Below are 20,503 nucleotides of genomic sequence, written 5' to 3' on the forward strand. Positions count from 1 at the left end.
TCCTTCCCTGGTGGTCTCACAGGTAAGACTCCGCACTCCCAATGCAGGGGGCCTGGGTTCAATCCCTGGTCGAGGAACTAGATCCCACATACATGCCACAACTAAGAGTCCGCATGCTGCAACGAAGATCCCGTGTGCCACAACTAAGACCCAGTGCAGCCAAAATAATAAATAAATAAATAAAAATGGGCAAAAGACTTAACAGACATTTCTCTGAAGAAGATATACAATGGCCAACAAATGAAAAGATGCTCAACATCACTAGTTATTAGGTACAAATCAAAACCATAGTGAGATACCACTTTGTACCCATTAAGATGGCTATTACCATCCCCCCCAAAAGAGGAAAATAACAAGTGCTGGTGAAGATATGGAGAAATTGGAACCCTTATACATTGCTGGTGGGAATGTATTATGGTATAGCCACTGTGGAAAATAGTTTGGCAGCTCCTCAAAAGTTAAAGATAGAATTACCATATATGACCCAGTAATTCTACTTCACATATATACCCAAAAGAACTGAAAGAAGGGACTCAAACAGATACTTGTATACCAGTGTTCACAGAGGTATTATTCAGAAGAGCCAAAAGGTAGAAACAACCCCAATGTGCATCAACAGATGATATGATAAAATATGGTAGGTACATACAGTAGACTATTATTCAACCTTAAAAAGGAATGAAATTCTGATATATGCTCCAACATTGATGTACCTTGAAAACGTTATGCTATGTGAAATAAGCCAGACCAAAAGGGAAAATACTGTATGATTCCACTTATAGGAAGTACCAAGAACAGACAAATTCATAAACCAAAAATACAACAGAGGTTACCAGAGGCTGAGTGGGGTAGGAATGAGGAATTGTTGTTTTTTAATGAATACAGAGTTTCTGTTTGGAATGATTACAAAGTTCTGGAGATGGGTGGTAATGATGGTTGCACATCAATTTGAATACGCTTACTGCAACTGAATTGTACACTTAAATGATTAAAATGACCAATTTTATGCTGTATACTTTACCACAATTTTTTAAATGGAGCTATGGCAAAGATGTCTGATTTCCTGCTTGAGAAACACAAATGTTTTTTAAAAGGAGCCAAGACTGATTCTAAATGAAAGAACCCATAGTTTATACTCTAGTTTCAGTTCATATGCTGTACCTTCTGTTTACCCTCCCCCCAAAAAAAAACTTATATCACAGACATAAATGAATTTCCTAGGTATCCTAGGTATCATTTAGGAAATATATATAAAACAGAAATTCCTTACGTTGTGTTTGTTTTGTTCCTGAAATATTAAATTTAAAGCAAATTTTAATCAACTTATTTATATGCAGTATAGTCTGGTGTTTTAAGAGTACTCTGAGGGTAAGCTATGTGACTTTGCGTGTATTATATATTCTTCATTGCCCCAGTTTCTTCACTGTAAAATGGGGACAATAAAAGTAAAAATCTATATTAGTTAGGGGTTCTCCAGAGAAATAGAAACAGTAGGAGAGATAGACAAATGAAAGATAACAGATAAATTGATGAGAGATGACTAGACAGATATAAAGATATAGATTTAATATATATAGTATACATATAACATTACATAATAAAACATGTTTTAAATATATACTATATTTAATATGAATATATTAAATACTTAAATTGTAATTAAAATTATATTAAAGTTAATATATTAATAATATATTAATTATATGTATTATATGGAGATTTATTATGATGAATTGGCTCACATGATTCTGGAAGCTGAGATGTCCCACAACCTGCAAGCTAGAAACCCAGGAAAGTCAGTGGGGTAATGCATTTAAGTCTGAAGGGCTGAGAACCAATGGTTTAAAACCCAGTCTGGGGGCTACAGAAGATGAGATGTCCCAACTCAAGCATGCAGACAGACTTGCTCCTTCCTTTGCCATTTCTACTCAGGCCCTCCACGGACTGGGTAATGCCCACACACATGGAGGCAGCATTTTACTTTACCAAGTCTACTGGTTGAAATCCTACTCCCATCCAGAAACACCCTGTCAGACACACCCAGAAATAAATTTTAACCTGGTCACCCTGTGACCAGTCAAACTGACACATAAAATGAACCATCACACTATCTTACCTGGAATGAAACAGAAATGTAGTTCTTTCTGTAGGAAGCAAAAAGGTGGTTTTCTCATTTGGTAACTTTGCAATAAGCAAAGAGAGCGAATGCCACTAATGGCAAAGAAATGATTTGAGCAGTAGGAACACGTGTTTGGAAGCAGGCACTCTGGCAAACCTCACTTTCTGACCAAAATGTATGAGTTTGGCCCTCTCACACAAGACTAGCAGTTTCAAAAATAAGTGTTAAGCTAAGCCTTCAATGTATAGTGCTCTGTCCTATTAAAGCATAACTTTTCACTCTGACCTACACAGTAATTGGCTATGGTAAGTACGATGAAATCATTGTCACCTAAGCCTAGGTACACAATTATGCAATCTGTGTGCTTTGGATTCAGAGTCCTGGTATAATTCTAAGCCAGATTAGACAAATGGCACCTCTGTAGAGAAGAGCAACTGGCAGGGAGTCCAAACTATCATCTTGGCTGTACCTAGCGGGGAAATTTTAGGACTGCACACAAGTACAAAAAATAATCTCACTGACAATCCACTAAAAATAATTTGATTTTGCTGGGTATCTAGTTCAGGACAAATTTAGAGTTGGAATCAAGAAAACTTCTCACTTCTTGAAGCAAACACTGGAAATCCAGTTTCATGAAAAAGACATTCCTCATTAAGGGATAAAGATCTCCCTCATCCATTAGAAAAGAAAAAACTTTAGGGGCTCAAGATGGTGGAGTAGTAGGACAGGGAACTCACCTCCTCCCACAAATACATCAAAAATACATCTACAAAGGTAACAATTCTCAAAGAACACCTAGTGAACACGAGCAGAAGACCTCAAACACCTGGAAGGACAAGAAAGAGCTCCAGGTAACTGGGAAGGACAAAAGGAAAAAAAAAAAAAGAGGAAGCGAGATGGGACCTGTGCCCCTGGGAGGGAGCTGAAAGGAGAGAAGTTCCCACACCCTAGGAAGGCCCCTCACCAGCGGGGAGATCAGCCGCGACAGAAAAGAAACTTCAGAGGCTCAGAGGAGGCCGCAACAACCAGTTTGTGGTAGGCAGAAGAAAGAGAGGCCTACAGACCTACACAGACAAGTCCGTTCCACTGCCCTGAACGCCCCAGTCTGAGACACGCAGCTGCTAGTATGGGCGGGGGCGGGTGCTGGAACTCGGGATTTAGAGGATAGACACGGGGAGGGGCTGGCTGCTGGCTGCACTGAGACAGCCTGAAGGGTCTGGAGTGTGGTACAGCCGCAACTGGGAGTGTTCACATAAGAAGCACAGGCCTGCCACAGAAGCAAAGCGCCATTGTTAAGTGGCATGCAAAGGGAGGGGCGGGGCTGCCATTACAGCCTCCTTCTCTATGCGCGGGCTCCCGCCTCCGTGGGCTCCAAGGGAGTGCACCCCAGCCACCACCTCAGCCGGCTCCCACGCCACGCGCTGCCTCAGCAGGCCCTGGGAGCAGACACCAGCAGGTTCCCCATATGCAGACGTGAAGCTGAAACTAGAGCTGAGCCATGCAACTTAGGATGCAGGGCTGAAATCTCTTCCTGTGGCTGCATGAGCCATGGATTTACACCTCTGCCGGCAGCTTTGTAAATTCAGCACCTGTGAGACACCTGAACAGACAATGGGTGCTCCCGCAGCTGGGACAGGTCTGGCCTTCACAGCTGTGGGCTTTGTGGGCATGTGCACACGGGGGCTGGGCCAGGCCAGGGTCTCAGCTGCCTCCATAGCTCCCAGAGCAGGTCCAGGTGCACAACTACTGCAGTCCTGGGACCTGACTTCAGTGAATCTGTGCTGGTGGCCTTGTGAAAACAACGCCTGAAAGACACCCAGGGCTGATTGCCAGAATTTCCACAGTTGAGGCAGGGCCAATGGCAGTCCAACAACAGTGTCCTCTGTGAGCCCACACAATAGGTGAAAGGTGACACAGCAGAGGATACTCACTGGTGAACAGCTCTGGCGGAGGAATACTCAGCAGCTTCTCTTAGTGGGAGTACTCTAATCCCACCTACCTCACACTGCAGATCAGAAATATAGCTCAGAAATGTATCTGGGGGCTTCTACTCCAACAACTAGGGAGCAGACCCTGCCCCTGACAGGGCAGTGATAACCACAGAGCCAACAGGAGGTCCCACTCAATATCCAGTGCAGGCTCTAGTCATCACAACGCCAGTCACACTTCTTATCCAGGGGATAACGACCAGCATACACTGAGGAAAGAGGCAGCAGCATTCATACGAAAAACAGTCCTCACACACAAAAAAATAGTCAACCCACACAGGCTACACGGGGACGATGCCACATAAAACAGCCCTCCAAGACCACAGTAGATAAGTGTTTCTCCTAAACTCATAGTGCAAGAGAAATCTAAATATTTATATCCTTCTAAGAAGCAGATGAACCACTCCCAATTAAAAGATCAAGAGAATTCCCCTGAAAGAACAATGAAACAGACCTCTTCAGTCTAACAGACGCAGAGTTCAAAAAGGAGATAATGAAAATACTGAAGGAATTAAGGAAGGCCATCAACAGAAATGCAGATTACTGTAAAAAGTAACTAGAGGGGACCTTGAAGATGGCGGAAGAATAAGACGCGGAGATCACCTTCCTCCCCACAGATACACCAGAAATACATCTACACATGGAACAACTCCTACAGAACACCTACTGAACGCTGGCAGAAGACCTCAGACCTCCCAAAAGGCAAGAAACTCCCCACGTACCTGGGTAGGGCAAAAGAAAAAAAAAGAAAAAACAGAGACAAAAGAATAGGGACGGCACCTGCACCAGTGGGAGGGAGCTGTGAAGGAGGAAAAGTTTCCACACACTAGGAAGCCCCTTCGCGGGCGGAGACTGCGAGGGGCGGAGGGGGGAGCTTTGGAGCCGCGGAGGAGTGCACAGCAACGGGTGCGGAGGGCAAAGCAGAGAGATTCCCGCACAGAGGATCGGTGCCGACCGGCACTCACCAGCCTGAGAGGCTTGTATGCTCACCCGCCGGGGCGGGCGGGGCTGCGAGCTGAGGCTCTGAGGCCCGGGTTCAGGTTTCGGACGGAATGCAGGGAGAGGACTGGGGTTGGCGGCTTGAACATAGCCTGAAGGGGTTAGTGCACCACGGCTAGCTGGGAGTCCGGGGAAAACTCTGCACCTGCCGAAGAGGCAAGAGACTTTTTCTTCCCTCTTTGTTTCCTGGTGCGTGAGGAGAGGGGTTTAAGAACGCTGCTTAAAGGAGCTCCAGAGACGGGCGCGAGCCGCGGCTAAAAGCGCGGACCCCAGAGACGGGCGCGAGCCGCGGCTGAAAGCGCGGACCCCAGAGATGGGCGCGAGCCGCGGCTGAAAGCGCGGACCCCAGAGAAGGGCGGGAGACGATAAGGCTGCTGCTGCCGCCACCGAGGGGCCTGTGTGCGAGCACAGGTCACTCTCCACACCCCTCTTCCGCGGAGCCTGTGCAGCCCGCCACTGCCAGGTTCCCGGGATCCAGGGACAACTTCCCCGGGAGAACGCACAGCGGGCCTCAGGCTGGTGCAAAGTCACGCCGGCCTTTGCCGCCGCAGGCCCGCCCCGCACGCTGTGCCCCTCCCTCCCCGCCGGCCTGAGTGCGCCAGAGCCCCCGAATCAGCGGCTCTTTTAACCCCGCCCTGTCTGAGCAAAAAACAGACGCCCTCCAGCGACCTACACGCAGAGGCAGGGCCAACTCCAAAGCTGAGCCCCTGGGAGCTGTGAGAACAAAGAAGAGAAAGGGAAATCTCTCCCAGCAGCCTCAGAAGCAGCGGATTAAAGCTCCACAATCAACTTGATATACCCTGCATCTGTGGAATACCTGAATAGACAACCAATCATCCCAAATTAAGGAAGTGGACTTTAGGAGCAAGATCTATGATTTTTTTCCCTTTTCCTCTTTTTGTGAATGTATATGTGTATGCTTCTGTGTGAGATCTTGTCTGTATAGTCTTGCTTCCACCATTTGTCCTAGGGTTCTATCCGTCCATGGTTTTTTTAAAAAATTTTTTTTTCTTAATAATCAATTTTAATTTTAATAACGTTATTATACTTTACCTTCGTTCTTTCTTTCCTTCCTTCTTTCCTTCCCTCCTTTAGACAACGAATCATCCCAAATTGAGGAGGTGGTCTCTGACAGCAAGATTTATGATTTTTCCCCCTTTACCTCTTTTAGTGAGGGTGTATGTGTATGCTTCTGTGTAAGATTTTGTCTGTATAGCTTTGCTTCCAACATTTGTCCTAAGGTTCTATCCGTCCCTTTTTTTTCTCTAAATAAGAATTTTTTAATTCAATGATTTTATTATACTTTATTTTATTTTTACTGTATCTTCTTTCTTTCTTTTTTCCTTCTTTCCCTCCTTCCTTCCTTCCTCCCTCCCTCCCTCCTTTCTTTCCTTCTTGCCTTATTTCCTTCTTTGCTTCTTTCTTTCTTTCTTCCTCCCTTCCTTCCCTCCTTTCCTTCTTTCTTTCCTCATACTTCTACTAATTCCCTCTACTTTTTCTCCCTTTTATTCTGAGCCGTGTGGATGAAAAGCTCTTGGTGCTCCAGCCTAGGAGTCAGGGCTCTGCCTCTGAGGTAGGAGAGCCAACTTCAGGACACTGGTCAACAAGAGACCTCCCAGATCCACATAATATCAAACGGCGAAAATCTCCCAGAGACCTCCATCTTAACACCAGCACCCAGCTTCACTCAACGACCAGCAAGCCACAGTGCTGGACAACCTATACCAAACAACTAGCAAGACAGGAACACAACCCCACCCATTAGCAGAGAGGCTGCCTAAAATAATAATAAGGCCACAGACACCCCAAACACACCACCAGACGTGAACCTGCCCACTAGAGAGACAAGATCCAGCCTCATCCACCACAACACAGGCACTAGTCCCCTCCACCAGGAAACCTACACAACCCACTGAACCAACCTTAGCCACTGGGGACAGACATCAAAAACAGCAGGAACTACGAACCTGCAGCCTGCAAAAAGGAGACCCCAAACACAGTAGGATAAGCAAAATGAGAAGACAGAAAAACACACAGCAGATAAAGGAGCAAGATAAAAATGCACCAGACCTAACAAATGAAGAGGAAATAGGCAGCTTACCTGAAAAAGAATTCAGAATAATGATAGTAAGGATGATCCGAAATCTTGGAGATAGAATGGACAACAGAATGGACAAAATGCAAGAATCAGTTAACAAGGACCTAGAAGAACTAAAGATGAAACAAGCAACGATGAACAACACAATAAATGAAATTAAAAATACTCTAGATGGGATCAATAGCAGAATAACTGAGGCAGAAGAACGGATAAGTGACCTGGAAGATAAAATAGTGGAAATAACTACTGCAGAGCAGAATAAAGAAAAAAGAATGAAAAGAACTGAGGACAGTCTCAGAGACCTCTGGGACAACATTAAACGCACCAACATTCGAATTATAGGGGTTCCAGAAGAAGAAGAGAAAAAGAAAGGGACTGAGAAGATATTTGAAGAGATTATAGTTGAAAACTTCCCTAATATGGGAAAGGAAATAGTTAATCAAGTCCAGGAAGCACAGAGAGTCCCATACAGGATAAATACAAGGAGAAATACGCCAAGACACATATTAATCAAACTGTCAAAAATTAAATACAAAGAAAGCATATTAAAAGCAGCAAGGGAAAAACAACAAATAACACATAAGGGAATCCCCATAAGGTTAACAGCTGATCTCTCAGCAGAAACCCTACAAGCCAGAAGGGAGTGGCAGGACATACTGAAAGTGATGAAGGAGAAAAACCTGCAGCCAAGACTACTCTACCCAGCAAGGATCTCATTCAGATTTGATGGAGAAATTAAAACCTTTACAGACAAGCAAAAGCTGAGAGAGTTCAGCACCACCAAACCAGCTTTACAACAAATGCTAAAGGATCTTCTCTAGGCAAGAAACACAAGAGAAGGAAAAGACCTGTAATAACGAACCCAAAACAATTTAGAAAATGGGAATAGGAACATACATATCGATAATTACCTTAAATGTAAATGGACTAAATGCTCCCACCAAAAGACACAGATTAGCTGAATGGATACAAAAACAAGACCCATATATATGCTGTCTACAAGAGACCCACTTCAGACCTAGAGACACATACAGACTGAAAGTAAGGGGATGGAAAAAGATATTCCATGCAAATGGAAACCAAAAGAAAGCTGGAGTAGCAATTCTCATATCAGACAAAATAGACTTTAAAATAAGGACTATTAAAAGAGACAAAGAAGGACACTACATAATGATCAAGGGATCGATCCAAGAAGAAGATATAACAATTGTAAATATTTATGCACCCAACATAGGAGCACCTCAATACATAAGGCAAATACTAACAGCCATAAAAGGGGAAATCGACAGTAATACATTCATAGTAGGGGACTTAAACACTCCAATTTCACCCATGGACAGATCATCCAAAATGAAAATAACTAAGGAAACACAAGCTTTAAATGATACATTAAACAAGATGGACTTAATTGATATTTATAGGACACTCCATCCAAAAACAACAGAATACACATTTTTCTCAAGTGCTCATGGAACATTCTCCAGGATAGATCATATCTTGGGTCACAAATCAAGCCTTGGTAAATTTAAGAAAATTGAAATTGTATCAAGTATCTTTTCTGACCACAATGCCATGAGACTAGATATCAATTACAGGAAAAGATCTGTAAAAAATACAAACACATGGAGGCTAAACAATACACTACTTAATAATGAAGTGATCACTGAAGAAATCAAAGAGGAAATCAAAAAATACCTAGAAACAAATGACAATGGAGACACAACGACCCAAAACTTGTGGGATGCAGCAAAAGCAATTCTAAGGGGGAAGTTTATAGCAATACAAGCCCACCTTAAGAAGCAGGAAACATCTAGAATAAACAACCTAACCTTGCACCTCAAGCAATTAGAGAAAGAAGAACAAAAAAACCCCAAAGCTAGCAGAAGGAAAGAAATCATAAAAATCAGATCAGAAATAAATGAAAAAGAAATGAAGGAAACAATAGCAAAGATCAATAAAACTAAAAGCTGGTTCTTTGAGAAGATAAACAAAATAGATAAACCACTAGCCAGACTCATCAAGAAAAAAAGGGAGAAGACTCAAATCAATAGAATTAGAAATGAAAAAGGAGAAGTAACAACTGACACTGCAGAAATAAAAGAGATCATGAGAGATTACTACAAGCAACTCTATGCCAATAATATGGACAATCTGGAAGAAATGGACAAATTCTTAGAAATGCACAACCTGCCAAGACTGAATCAGGAAGAAATAGAAAATATGAACAGACCAATCACAAGCACTGAAATTGAAACTGTGATTAAAAATCTTCCAACAAAGAAAAGCCCAGGACCAGATGGCTTCACAGGCGAATTCTATCAAACATTTAGAGAAGAGCTAACACCTATCCTTCTCAAACTCTTCCAAAATATAGCAGAGGGAGGAACACTCCCAAACTCCTTCTACGAGGCCACCATCACCTTGATACCAAAACCAGACAAGGATGTCACAAAGAAAGAAAACTACAGGCCAATATCACTGATGAACATAGATGCAAAAATCCTCAACAAAATACTAGCAAACAGAATCCAACAGCACATTAAAAGGACCATACACCATGATCAAGTGGGGTTTATTCCAGGAATGCAAGGATTCTTCAATATACGCAAATCTATCAATGTGATAAACCATATTAACAAATTGAAGGAGAAAAACCATATGATCATCTCAATAGATGCAGAGAAAGCTTTTGACAAAATTCAACACCCATTTCTGATAAAAACCCTGCAGAAAGTAGGCATAGAGAGAACTTTCCTCAACTTAATAAAGGCCATATATGACAAGCCCACAGCAAACATCATCCTCAATGGTGAAAAACTGAAAGCATTTCCACTAAGATCAGGAATAAGACAAGGTTGCCCACTCTCACCACTCTTATTCAACATAGTTTTGGAAGTTTTAGCCACAGCAATCAGAGAAGAAAAGGAAATAAAAGGAATCCAAATCGGAAAAGAAGAAGTAAAGCTGTCACTGTTTGCAGATGACATGATCCTATACATAGAGAATCCTAAAGATGCTACCAGAAAACTACTAGAGCTAATCAATGAATTTGGTAAAGTGGCAGGATACAAAATTAATGCACAGAAATCTCTGGCACTCCTATATACTAATGATGAAAAATCTGAAAGTGAAATCAAGAAAACACTCCCATTTACCACTGCAACAAAAAGAATAAAATATCTAGGAATAAACCTACCTAAGGAGACAAAAGACCTGTATGCAGAAAATTATAAGACACTGATGAAAGAAATTAAAGATGATACAAATAGATGGAGAGATATACCATGTTCTTGGATTGGAAGAATCAACATTGTGAAAATGACTCTACTACCCAAAGCAATCTATAGATACAGTGCAATCCCTATCAAACTACCACTGGCATTTTTCACAGAACTAGGACAAAAAATTTTGCAATTTGTATGGAAACACAAAAGACCCCGAATAGCCAAAGCAATCTTGAGAACGAAAAAAGGAACTGGAGGAATCAGGCTCCCTGACTTCAGACTATACTACAAAGCTACAGTTATCAAGACAGTACGGTACTGGCACAAAAACAGAAAGATAGATCAATGGAACAGGATAGAAAGCCCAGAGATAAACCCATGCACATATGGACACCTTATCTTTGATAAAGGTGGCAGGAATGTACAGTGGAGAAAGGACAGCCTCTTCAATAAGTGGTGCTGGGAAAACTGGACAGGTACATGTAAACGTATGAGATTAGATCACTCCCTAACACCATACACAAAAATAAGCTCAAAATGGATTAAAGACCTAAATATAAGGCCAGAAACTATCAAACCCTTAGAGGAAAACATAGGCAGAACACTCTATGACATAAATCACAGCAAGATCCTTTCTGACCCACCTCCTAGAGTAATGGAAATAAAAACAAAAATAAACAAATGGGACCTAATGAAACTTAAAAGCTTTTCCACAGCAAAGGAAACCATAAACAAGACCAAAAGACAACCCTCAGAATGGGAGAAAATATTTGCAAATGAAGTAACCGACAAAGGATTAATCTCCAAAATTTACAAGCAGCTCATGCAGCTCAACAACAAAAAAACAAACAACCCAATCCAAAAATGGACAGAAGACCTAAATAGACATTTCTCCAAAGAAGATATACAGACTGCCAACAAACACATGAAAGAATGCTCAACATCATTAATCATTAGAGAAATGCAAATCAAAACTACAATGAGATATCATCTCACACCAGTCAGAATGGCCATCATCAGAAAATCTAGAAACAATAAATGCTGGAGAGGGTGTGGAGAAAAGGGAACCCTCTTGCACTGCTGGTGGGAATGTGAATTGGTTCAGCCACTATGGAGAACAGTATGGAGGTTCCTTAAAAAGCTACAAATAGAACTACCATATGACCCAGCAATCCCACTACTGGGCATGTACCCTGAGAAAACCGAAATTCAAAAAGAGTCATGTACCAAAGTGTTCATTGCAGCTCTATTTACAATAGCCCGGAGATGGAAACAACCTAAGTGTCCATCATCGGATGAATGGATAAAGAAGATGTGGCACATATATACAATGGAATATTACTCAGCCATAAAAAGAAACGAAATTGAGCTATTTGTAATGAGGTGGATAGACCTAGAGTCTGTCATACAGAGTGAAGTAAGTCAGAAAGAAAAAGACAAATACCGTATGCTAACACATATATATGGAATTTAAGAAAAAAAAATGTCATGAAGAACCTAGGGGTAAGGCAGGAGTGAAGACGCAGACCTCCTAGAGAACGGACTTGAGATTATGGGGAGGGGGAGGGGTGAGCTGTGACAGGGCGAGAGAGAGTCATGGACATGTACACACTAACAAGCGTAGTGAGGTGGATAGCTAGTTGGAAGCAGCCACATGGCACAGGGATATTGGCTTGGTGCTTTGTGACAGCCTGGAGGGGTGGGATAGGGAGGGTGGGAGGGAGGGAGACGCAAGAGGGAAGAGATATGGGAACATATGTATGTGTATAGCTGATTCACTTTGTTGTGAAGCAGAAACTAACACACCATTGTGGGGCAATTGTGCCCCAATAAAGATGTTAAAAAAAAAAAAAAAGAAAAGAAAAAATATTTGATGATGGAAAATGCTATAGACTGAATGCTTGTGCCCCCCCTCCCCAGCACAGTCATATGACAAAATCTAATCCCCAGTGTGTTGGTCTTAGGAGGTGGGGCTTTGGGGCAGCGATTAGGTCATGAGGGCTCTGCCTTTATGAGAGACCCCAGAGAGCTCTCTTGCCCCTCTGCGATGTCAGAACACAGGAAGAAGAGAGTGTCTACAACTAGGAAGCAGCTCCTCACCAGACAATAAATCTGCTGGCACCTTGATCTTGGACTTCCCAGCTTCCAGAACTGTGAGAAATAAATGTCTGCTGCTTGTAAGCCACCCAGTCTGTGGTAACTAACTATAGCAGCCCACATGGTCTGAGACAGCAGGTATCAACAGGCTACTGGAAGAACATGGACAAATGACCAATTAGCATGTGAAAGAAAGTGCAGCATTATAAATATGGAAAATGCAAATTTAAAAAAATATATATCATTTGTGGCCTATCAGATTGGTAATTACAAATTGACAACATCTGGTGTTGGTGATCATGATTAGAAGCAGGCCCTTCAGTACTTTATTCCTAAGACTGTAAATTGGTATCACCTTTCAGATGGTGATTTGACAACATTTATAATATGTATTCATATGACCTGCAATCTTACTTTTAGAAAACTATTCTACAGACTTACCAGGGTGACAGCCTAACAATGAGTCACAAGAATATTCAATATAAAGTAATTTGTAATAGCAAAGAACTAGAAATAGTCCTAAGCCCAACAATAGGGATGTTAACAGGACATAGAATAACATGAGAAAAGCAGTATTTGAGACTATTTTTAAATTGGAGATAATAAAAGAAATGCTACTAACCAGTGTTGTGAGGAATTTATATAGTAACTTTTATGTTATGCATTATTTGTTAACATAAAAATATTTACAATATAGTAAATATAAATAGATTATAAAACAATTCAAACTGTATGATCATGTTTTGTTTTAAAAATAAATCTATATAAATATGCAAAAAAATCGAGACAGTGATACATCATAGTACAATGTGATTTTGGGATGGCAGGATTATGGATTTTATCCTCTTTTTTCTTTGTGTGTTTTAATCTTTCTATAATAAATAGGTATTAATTTTGTCATAAGATAAATGCAAGTTTAAAAATGTTAATGGTGCTTTGAGATAGTTTTAATAACATGGAGGAATGTTTCCTATGATGTTCAGTTGGAAAATAAAGGAAGATACACAGTCGAGACAGTATAAGAGTCATGTAAAAAATATGTATTTGAGAAAACAAAGTAGATGTGTTTGAGTAGTATACATGATTTTCCTTCTTTCTACTTTTCTGCATATTACAAATGTTCTGCAATAAAATTACATTCTTTTTATAATGAAGAAAAAAAAAGTAACTAGAAGCTATAAGGTGGAGCCAAGAAAAATTATAAAATTCATTTGCAGAGACGAAAACTAAACTAAAGGCAATGAATAGCAGAATGAATAATGCAGAACAAATAAGTGACATGGAAGACAGAACAATGGAACTCACCCAATGAGAATGGCAGAAAGAAACCCAAATGAAAAAAAAAAAATGAAAGTAATATGAGAAACCTCTGGGATAATATAAAGCATGCCAGTCAACACATAATAGGGATCCTAGAAGTAGAAGAAAGAGAAAAAGGGACTGAAGATATATTTGAAGAAACTATGGCAAAAACTTCCCAAATCTAGGGCTTCCCTGGTGGCGCAGTGGTTGAGAGTCTGCCTGCCGATGCAGGGGATGCGGGTTCGTGCCCTGTTCCGGGAGGATCCCGTGAGCCATGGCCACTGAGCCTGCGCGTCTGGAGCCTGTGCTCCGCAACAGGAGAGGCCACACAGTGAAAGGCCCGCGTATCGCAAAAAAAAAAAAAAAAAAAAAAAAAAAAAAAAAACTTCCCAAATCTAAAGAAAGAAACAGAGATCCAGGTACAGGAAGCACAGAGGGTCCCAAACAAGATAAACCCAAACAGACCTACATCAAGACATACCATAATTTAAATGGCAAACATTAAAGGACAGCAATCCAGATGGTAAAAGAGTAGGGCATGGAGCTCACCTCCTCCTGCAAATACATCAAAAATACATCAACATGTGGAACAATTCACAAAGAACACCTACTGAACACTGGCAGAAGACCTCAGACTTCTAAAAGGGCAAAGAAATCTCCATGTAACTGGGAAGGACAAAAGCAAAGCAAAAAAAAAGAGAAAGGAATCAAGACAGGACTTGTACCCTAGGGAGGGAGCTATGAAAGAGGAAAGGTTCCTGCACCCTGGGAGGTCCCCTCACTGGCAGGGAGATGAGCCTGGACAGAGGGGGAGCTTCAGAGCCTTGGAGGAGAATGCAGCAACCGGTCTGCAGAAGACAAAACAGAGAGTGACCTGCACAGATGATTGGTACCAACGCCCTGCACTCCCCAGCCTGAGATGCTTGTCCACTGGTGTGGGTGGGGGCTGGATACTAAAGCTTGGGCTTCAGAGATCAGACGAGGGGAGAGGACTGGGGTTGGCTGCGTGGAGACAGCCTGAAGGGGCTAGACTGTGGCAACTGGGGGTGTATGCGGAAGAAGCCTAAGCCAAACAGAGAGGCAAGGCGCCATTGTTGGGGGGCACAGGAGGAGAGGGGCGGGACCGCCACAGGAGGTTCTTTCCCTGCGTGTGCTCTCAGGCAAAAGGACACTACCAACACCAGCGTGAGCTCTGGGGGTGGGCGTGAGCTAACACTGCCATCGCAGGCTCCAGAGACAGAAGCAGGCCACTGCCGCTTCTGAGAGAACCAGGAGCAGGCACCATTCGCTGCCCCCACCATCCTGGGAGCACCCACGGGCTGCTGCTGAAAGACACACAAACAGGCGCCAATTGCTGCCCCTGCCCAGCACGGGCCCTGGGAGCTCGCACTACCCGCTGCCGCCACCGAGAGACCCAAGAGCAGGTGCCAATCACTGCCCCCATTGGCACGGGTCCCTGGCCGTTATCAAGGGGATAACAGCCAGCACACGGTGAAGAAAGAGGCAGCAAGCATCCATAATAAAAGCAGCCAAAGATATTAAACCTACACAAGCTATGCAGGGACACCTCCACATAAACACAGCCTTCCAAGACTACAGTAGATAATTGTTTCTCCTAAACTCACAGAGGAAAAGAAATGTAAGTAAAATGGAGAAGCACAGGAACCATTCCCAATTAAAAGACTTAGAGAATTCCCCTGAAGGAACAAACAATGAAACAGACCTCTTCATTCAAACAGACACAGAGTTCAAAAAGGAGGTAATGAAAATACTGAAGGAATTAAGAAAGGCTATTGACAAAAATGCAGATTACTGTAAAAAGTAACTAGAACCTATAAGGAGGAGCCAAGAAAACATAGAATTCATCTGCCAAGATGAAAGCTGAGATAACAACAGTGAATAACAGAATAAATAATGCAAAAGAACAAATAAGTGATCGGAAAGATAGAATAATGGAAGTCACCAGATCAGAACAGTAGACAGAAAGCCAAATGAAAAAAAAATGAAAGCAACATAAGAGACCTATGGGATAATATAAAGTGTGCCAGTACACACATAAGAGGGATTCCAGAAGGAGAAGAAAGAGAACAGGGGATTGAAAATGTATTTGAATAAATTATGTCTGAATACTTGCCAAACCTAAAGAAAGAAACAGGTATCCAGATACAAGAAGCATAGAGGGTCCCAAACAAGATAAACCCAAACAGACCTACACCAAGACATATTATAAGAAAAATGGCAAAAGTTAAAGAGAGAATTCTAAAGGCAGCAAGAGAGAAACAAAGAGTTAATTACAAGAGAACCCCAATAAAGCTATCAGCTGATTTCTCTACAGAAATGCTGCAGGCCAGAAGGGAGTGGCAAAATATATTCAAAATCTTGAAAGGGAAAAATCTGCAACTTAGAATACTCTATCCAGCAAGATTATCACTTAGAACAGGAGAGAGAAAGAATTTCTCAGACAAGCAAGAACTACAAAAGAATACAGCAATACTAAACCTATCCTAAAAGAAATATTGAAAGGTCTTCTCTACATAGAAAAGAAGCAAGAAGATATAGGAAAGAGAAAATCACAACTGGAAAGTAAATCACTTAATTAAGCCACTATACAGATCAAAAAGAAAAAAACCTCTGTGAAAGCAATGATAAACACAAGGAATAGCAAAGTAAACATGAAAATGTAAAAGAGGACATCAAAATCATAAAACGTGGGGTAGAAGAGTAAGAAAATGTAGATTCCTTTTTTTAGAACGTGTTTCAGCCTACATGACTATCAATCTAAAGCAAGTAGATATAGGTAGGGGTTAACATACTTGAAAAACAGGGTAACCACAAACTGAAAACATACAATAGATTCACAAAAATCAAAAAGAAGAAAACAGAAGCATAAAATAAAAGGAAATTATCAAACCAAAAAAGAAAAAGAAACAAAGAAACATATAATCAACTGGAAAACAAGGTTTAAAATGGCAATAAATAAATATCTATCAATAATTACATTAAATGTCAATGGACTAAATGCTCCAATCAAAAGACACAGAGTGTGAGACTGGATAAAAAAACAAGAGCCTACAATATGCTGCCTACAAGAGACCCACTTTAGTGCAAAGGATACACATAGATTGAAAGTGAGGGGACAGAAAAAGATATTTCATGCAAACAGAAATGACAAGAAAGTGGGGGTCACCATACACATATCAGACAAACTAAACTTTAAAACAAAGGCTATAAAGAAAGATAAAGAAGAACACTATATAATGATAAAAGGATCAATACAAGAAGAGGATTCTACACTCAATATACATGTGCCTAGTATAGGAGCACCTAACACATAAAACAATACTAACAGACAGAAAGGGAAAAACTGATGGGAATGCAATAATAGCGGGAGACTTTAACCCCACTCACATCAATGGACAAATCTTCAAGACAGAAAATCAATGAGGCAACAGAGATCCTAAATGATGCAATAGAAAGTTAGACTTAATTGATATTTTCAGGACATTATATCCCAAAAAAACAGAATACATTCTTTTCAAGTGCACATGGAACATTCTCTAAGACTGACCACATAACCTAGGGCACAAAACAAAACCCAACAAATTTAAGAATACAGAAATTACTTCAAGCACCTTCTCTGCCCATAAAAACATGAAATTAGAAATCAACCACAGAAAAGGAAACAAGAAAAAAAACTTACATGGAGACTAAACAACATGCTACTAAACTACCAATGGGTCAACAATGAAATCAAAGAGAAAATTTTTAAATACCTTGAGACAAATGACATGAAAACACAACCTTACAAAAATCTATGGGATGCAGCAAAAGCAATTCTTGGTGGGAAGTTCATAGTTATATAGGCCTTGCTCAAAAAACAAGAAAAATCTCAAATAAACAACCTAACCTGCCACCCAAAAGAATTAGAAAAAGAACAAACAAAACCTAAAGTCAGCAAAAGAAAGGAAATAATGAAGATCAGAGAGAAAATAATACAAAATAGAGATTAAAAATAGAAAAAAAAATCAATAAAACCAAGAGGTGGTTCTTTGAAAGGGTAAGCCAAATTGACAAACCTCTGGCCAGGCTCACCAGAAGAAAAGAGAGAGAACCCAAATAAACAAACTAATAAATGAAAGAGGAGAAATCACAACTAATACCACAGAAATACAAAAAACGTAAGAGAATACTACGAAAAATTATATGCCAAAGAATTCGACAACCTAGAATAGACAACTTTCTAGAAATATACATCCTACCAAAAATGAATCAAGAAGAAGTGGATAACATAAACAGACTGATCACTAGAAGTAAAATAGAATCTGTAATAAAAGACAAAAAAATAAATCTCCCTACAAACAAAAGTACAGGACCAGATGTCTTCACAGGCAAATTCTACCAAACATACAAAGAAGAACCTACACTGATCCTTCTCAAAATCTTCCAAAAAGGTTGAAAAGTAAAGAACAATCCCAAAGACATTCTATGACACCACCATCACCCTAATACCAAAACCAAACAAAAATACCACCAAAAAACAAAATTAGGGCTTCCCTGGTGGCGCAGTGGTTGAGAGTCCACCTGCCAATGCAGGGGACACGGGTTCGTGCCCCGGTCCGGGAAGATCCCACATGCCGCAGAGCGGCTGGGCCCATGAGCCATGGCCACTGAGCCTGCGCGTCCAGAGCCTGTGCTCCGCAATGGGAGAGGCCACAACAGTGAGAGGCCCGCATACCCAACCAAAAAAAACAAACAAAATTAGAGCCCTATATATTTGATGAATATAGATGCAAAATTCTCAACAAACTACTAACAAACTGAATCCAACAACACATAAAAAAAGATCATACAGCTTCAAGATGGCGGAGGAGTAAGACATGGAGATCACCTTCCTACCCACAAATACATTAAAACTACATCTACACGTGGAACAACTCCTACAGAACACCTACTGAATGCTGGAAGAAGACCTCAGACCTCCCAAAAGATGCCTGAGAGCGACCTACACACAGAGGTGGGGCCAAAACCAAAGCTGAACCCCAGGAGCTGTGTGAACAAAGAAGAGAAAGGGAAATTTCTCTGTGCAGCCTCTGGAGCAGCGGATTAAATCCGCACAATCAACTTGATGTACCCTGCATCTGTGGAATACCTGAATAGACAACGAATCAACCCAAAATTAAGGCAGTGAACTTTGGGAACAACTGACAAGTGCAGACTTCAGGTTTGCTGTGACTGACTTGTTTCTGATTTTTATGTTTATCTTAGCATCGTTTTTAGCGCTTATTATCGTTGGTCGATTTGTTTATTGGTTTGTTTGCTCTCCTTTTTTATTATTACTTTTCTGGTTTTTTACATTAATAATTTTTTTATTTTAATAATTATGTTTCTTTTGTTTTTTCTCCGTTTTCCTCTGAGCCATGTGACTGACGGGTCTCGGTGCTCCGGCCTGGTGTCAGGCCTGAGCCTCTGAGGTGGGAGAGCCAAGTTCAGAACACTGGACCATCAGAGACCCCCTGGCACCACATAATAACAATCAGCAAGAGCTCTCCCAGAGATCTCCGTATCAACGCTAAGACCCAGCTCCACCCAAAGGCCAGCAAGTTCCAGTGCTAGAAGCCCCATGCCAAACAACTAGCAAGATAGGAACAAACCGCACCCATTAGCAGAGAGGCTGCCTAACATCATACTAAGTTCACAGACACCCCAAAACACACCACTGGATGTAGCCCTGCCCACCAGAAAGACAAGATGCATCCCACCCACCAGAACACAAGCACCAATACCCTCCACCAGGAAGCCTACACAAACCACTAAACCAACCTCACAAGTAGGAGGCAGGCACCAAAAACAACAGGAACTACGAACCTGCACACTGCAAAAGGGAGACCCCCAAAACAGTAAGTTAAGCAAAATGAGAAGACAAAGAAATATGCAGGAGATGAAGAAGCAAGGTAAAAACCCGCCAGACCAAACAGACAAAGAGGAAAAAGGCAGTCTACCTGACTACCTGAAAAAGAATTCAGAGTAATGATAGGAAAGATGATCCAAAATCTTGGAAATAGAATGGAGAAAATACAAGAAATGTTTAACAGGGACCCAGAAGAACTAAAGAGCAAAAAAACAACAATGAACAACACAATAAATGAAATTAAAAATTCTCTACAAGGAATCAATAGCAGAATAACTGAGGCAGAAGAACGGATAAGTGACCTGGAAGATAAAATAGTGGAAATAACTACTGCAGAGCAGAATAAAGAAAAAAGAATGAAAAGAATTGAGGACAGTCTCAGAGACTTCTGGGACAACATTAAACATACCAACATTCGAATTATAGGGGTCCCAGAAGAAGAAGAGAAAAAGAAAGGGACTGAGAAAATATTTGAAGAGATTGTAGTTGAAAACTTCCTAATACAGGGAAGGAAATAGTCCAGGAAGCGCAGAGAGTTGCATACAGGATAAATCCAACGAGAAACACGTCAAGACACATACTAATCAAACTATCAAAAATTAAATACAAAGAAAAAATATTAAAAGCACCAAGGGAAAAGCAACAAATAACGTACAAGGGAATCCCCATAAGGCTAAGAGCTGATCTTTCAGCAGAAACTCTACAAGCCAGAAGACAGTGGCAGGACATATTTAAAGTGATGAAAGGGAAAAACCTACAACCAAGATC

General features: G+C 41.1%; 1 long non-coding RNA gene across 2 annotated transcripts in view; it reads right to left on the minus strand.

Annotated features, from left to right (window-relative positions):
- LOC132514656 (uncharacterized) overlaps nt 1-20,503 on the minus strand; it is a 112,231-nt gene that overhangs the window by 63,512 nt on the left and 28,216 nt on the right. The window lies entirely within an intron of this gene.

Source organism: Lagenorhynchus albirostris, chromosome 2 (genome assembly GCF_949774975.1).
Source record: "Lagenorhynchus albirostris chromosome 2, mLagAlb1.1, whole genome shotgun sequence".
Lineage (NCBI taxonomy): Eukaryota > Metazoa > Chordata > Mammalia > Artiodactyla > Delphinidae > Lagenorhynchus > Lagenorhynchus albirostris.